The 4,495-nt window shown below is 40.8% G+C and overlaps 1 non-coding gene across 1 annotated transcript; it reads left to right on the top strand.

Moving 5' to 3' along the window:
• Window positions 1–1,914: 1,914 nt before the first annotated feature.
• Window positions 1,915–2,020, top strand: LOC112752729 (small nucleolar RNA R71). Its single transcript, XR_003177150.1, has one exon. It is a non-coding gene; the product is annotated as a small nucleolar RNA R71 (small nucleolar RNA).
• Window positions 2,021–4,495: the final 2,475 nt, after the last annotated feature.

Here is a 4,495-nt window from a genome sequence, read left to right as displayed (position 1 = left end):
TGAAGGCTGAGTTTATGATTACTGGATAACTTTTATTCTCTCCTAAATATGCATATTTGAGAGTAGACGGCAGTGTCTTCAGTTCAAGTTTGGGTGCTTCTTCTCTTTCATTCTTCTCCTCTAGTGTGCCCTGAACATGAACCTCAGCTGTTGCAGCCTCTTCGCTTGATGCTGATTCCTCTTCTTCTGTTACCCCCTCAAGTTCTTCCTCTTCAAAAGTCTCTTGCACTACATCATCCAGTGAATCCAACCTCATACATTCTCCCAATGCGTCTTGTGGGTAACTCATGGCCTTGAACACATTGAATATCATTTTCTTATCATGTAGTCTAAGGGTAAGTTCACCCTTTTGGACATCGATGATAGCTCCGGCAGTGGCTAAGAATGGTCTTTCCAAGATGATAGAGGCCTTGGCTCCTTCCTTCATATCCAACACTACAAAGTCTGCTGGGAAGATAAAGTTTTCTACCTTTACCAACAAGTCTTCTACTATTCTGTGAGGAAACTTGAATGATCGGTCTGCCAGTTACAGGGCCATTTTTGTTGGCTTGACCTCCTCAATCCTCATTTTTCTCATCATTGCTAAGGACATCAGATTTATGCTGGCTCTTAAATCACATAAAGCCTTTTCCACTGTGATTTCCCCTATAATGCAAGGAATCTGGAAGCTCCCAGGGTCCTTTAATTTCTGGGGTAATTTGTGCTGAATGATGGCACTACATTCTTTGGTTAGTATCACAGTCTTGTTGTTCTTCCAACTTCTCTTCTTGGTTATCAACTCCTTCAAGAATTTGGCATAGAGCGGCATTTGCTCTATTCCTTCAGCAAAGGGTATGTTAATTTGTAATTTCTTGAAGATTTCTAAAAATCTTGAGAATTGGCTGTCATCCTTTTTCTTCTTCAATTGCTGAGGGTATGGGACTTTTGGAACGTATGGCTTCGGCATTTCTCCTTCGTGATGTGAATTGGGAGTGGGAACTTGAACTTCATCTTGTTCCTTTTTCTTTTCATCCGAGTCCTTCTCTTGTGGTTTCTTGGAGGTCTCCTTCAATTCCTTCCCACTTCTGAGGGTGATAGCCTGACACTCCTCCCTTGGGTTTGAATTAGTGTTGCTGCAAATGTTGTGGCTGGGAACTTGCTAAAATAGGTAGCTAATTTGTGTTTCAAGTTTCTTGATGGCAGCATCTTGATTCTGCATATTGGATCACACTTCATCCTGGAACATTTTACTATCTTGGACTTCTTTGCATATACATTCAAGTAGAGTCTCTATTCTGGAGAGTCTGTCTTCGGATGGTGATGGTGAGTTGAGGTTGGAGGGGTGAGAATGGCCATTTTGGTTTTGATATGGATGTTAAGAGGTATTGTTGGGTGGGTGTTGATATGATCTCTGTGTGGAATGTTGGTGAGTTGCATTATTATTGGGGTTGTGACGTCTCTGATCTTGGCCTTGATCTTGTTGATTTCCCCACCCAAAGTTTGGGTGGTTCTTCCAACCAGGATTAGAAGTTTTGGAGTATGGATCATGGGTTTGCCTAGCTGATTTCCCAATATAGTTGGCTTGTTCCTGGTCACCCTCTTCCTCTGTATTCACTCCTTCTTGAGCTGCTGATGAGGTGGTGACTGCTGCAACTTGGTTTCTTTCCATCTTCTTGGTAAGGTCAGCCAACTGCTTGGTGATCATCTTGTTTTGAGCCAGCAGCGCATCCATGTTGTTCAGTTCCATTACTCCCCGAGTATTGCCCCTTTCAGAAGCATAGAAGTAGTCATTCTCAGCTACAGTCTCGATGACATCTATGGCTTCTTCAATGATCTTCTTCTTGTTCAGAGATCCCCCAGATGAGTGGTCTACTGCCTTCTTTGATTCGTAAGAAAGACCCTCATAGAAAATGTGTAACTGCACCCATTCATTGAACATGTCTGGTGGGCACCTTCTTGTTAAGTCCTTAAACCTCTCCCATGCTTCATAGAGAGTTTCACCATCTTGTTGCCTGAAGGTTTGTACCTCAGCTCTCAATCTGTTGATTCTTTGAGGAAAGTAGAATCTTGTCAAGAATTTGTTCACCACGTCTTCCTAGGTTGTTAACTCTCATTCGGAAAAGATTCCAGCCATTTAGATGCCTTATCCTTGAGTGAAAAAGGAAACAGAAGCAGTCTATAAGTGTCGGGATGAACACCATTAGACTTCACAGTATCACATATCCTTAGGAAGGTGGTTAGATGTTGATTGGGGTCTTCATGGGCACTTCCTCCGAATGCACAGTTGTTCTGAATGAGGGTGATGAGCTGGGGTTTTAGTTCAAAGTTATTGGCATGTATGGTTGGCTTTTGGATGCTACTTCCACAATTGTCTGGGTTTGGATTGATGTAAGAGCCTAGAACTTTTCTCTCGTACCCAGCATGATTTGCTGGACCTTCTCTGGCATGGTTGTGAGCTTCTTCTTCATGCTGGTTCTCCATATTCTCCTCCATGTTCGGTTCAAAATACTCATCCTCTTCCTCAGCACCAACGACTCTCTTCCCTCTTGCTTCCCTCCTTAATCTAAGCAAGGTCCTCTCAGGTTCAGAATCAAAGGAAGTTGAAGCCCCACTTCTCCTACCTGTCATACAACCAACAAAGCAAAAAGCAAGAAGAAGATGAATGAAGAAAATACTCTTGTTAGAATGGTTGTTAGTGTGAGTGGTGCAATGTATCAAATAGTTAGTGGGTTAGTGAACTAAATTGTAAATAATGCCGAAAACACAACAAACGGGTAAGGGAAAAAGGGAAGAAAATAGCTAAAACTGAAAGTAAATCACTTAGATGGAACAAAACAAAAGAAAATTGCTTAATCTAGTTATCTTCCAACTTAATCATTGTCGATACAAAATCAATCCCCGGCAACGGTGCCATAAACTTGATGTACGAATACTTGTATCGCTACAAATTTCCCTTCGGCAAGTATACCAAATTGTCGTCAAGTAAAAACTCACAATAGAGTGAGGTCGAATCCCACAGGGATTGATTGGTCAAGCAACTTTAATTAGAGGAATGTTCTAGTTGAGCTAAGCAGAAATTGAGTTGAGTAGTTGCAGAAAATTTAAATGGCGGGAAAGTAAATAACAGAAAATGTAAGTGCTGGAAATAAATGATGGAATGTAAATGGCATGAAGTAAATTGCAGAATCTTAAATGGAGAGTTGGGGAGATGAGCAGGAAAGTAAATGGCAGAAAATAAAGAGAATGGGTAAGATCAGAATGGGGAATTCATTGGGCTTAGGAGATGTTGCATTCTCCGAATCAAGTTTATTCTCATCTCTTCCTCAATCAATGCATTCATTGATCTCCTTGGCAATCTTAAGTGATTGGATCCCAATTCTTTGGCAACCCAATCTCTCTAAGCTTGAACAATTGCCCAATTCCTTGATTTAATTGCTCATGGGAAGAGATGACGTATGGTCACTGATTATACCACATGTATTTCCAAATCAAAGTGTTGGTAGGATTATATGTCACTATATCCATCCAAACCCCAATTTGGTCCAACATGAGAAAGCAATTCTAGCATGATCTCCTCATCCCTTTTTCAAGGCTCAGAGGAGATCCAATTATGGAGAGTTTCTTTTCCAAGACAACTAACCAATTGTATTAAGATCGAAAGCTTTCTAGTAAAATCAAGAAAAAAGAAAGAAGAAGAATAATGAAAAGTATTATTGATCCATCAAATTACAACAGAGCTCCCTAACCCAATGAAAAGGGGTTTAGTTGTTCATAGCTCTGGAAATGGAAATCAAAAATGAAAAGTGCATTCTGAACATCAAACTAGAAGTTGCAAAGAAAGTAAAATATACAGAGTGTAGTTCTCAAGTTCCAGATCCCCTTTTTAATTCAAAACTATCCCTATATATACTACTCTTCTGATCTTCTAGTTAGCTCTTCAAGTCTTGGATATGGGCCCTTGATCTTTAGTTGAAGCAGTTACAGTCTTTAGTGGGCTCAGGTTTGCTTACAAAGAAAGTGTGAGTTAGGTATGATGGGAAGTTAGTTAGGACGTTAGTCCGTTAACATTAAGTGTAAACTTGGGTTCGAGAGCGTTAGTGATGATAACTTAGTCACTAACATTTCGAACTAGTTGATCCACGTTAAGTTCAACATTAGTGGTACTAACGTAGCCTCTTAGCCCTTCGTAAACGTTATTGGCACTTACCTTTACCAATAACGTTGCTCTTTGTCCCTTTCTTCCACGTTAATGGTCCACGTTAGTGTAACTAACGTGGCCTTTAACGTGGGCATGACAAGGCTCGAGAGCGTTAGTGACACTTACCTTTGTCACTAACGCTTCAAAACGCCCCTTCCTTCCACGTTAGTGCTTCACGTTAATGGCATTAACGTGACCACTAACGTGGGTGTATATGCCATCTCCAATGTTAGTGACAAAGGTGAGTATCACTAACGTTGGCCTATCATTCATTGCTCCACGTTACCCTTCACGTTAGTGGTCTTAACGTGACCACTA

This window comes from Arachis hypogaea, chromosome 15, assembly GCF_003086295.3.
Source record: "Arachis hypogaea cultivar Tifrunner chromosome 15, arahy.Tifrunner.gnm2.J5K5, whole genome shotgun sequence".
Taxonomy (NCBI): Eukaryota; Viridiplantae; Streptophyta; class Magnoliopsida; order Fabales; family Fabaceae; genus Arachis; species Arachis hypogaea.
The sequence above is the reverse complement of the archived record's forward strand: the minus strand, read 5'-3'. Positions and strand labels throughout refer to the sequence as shown.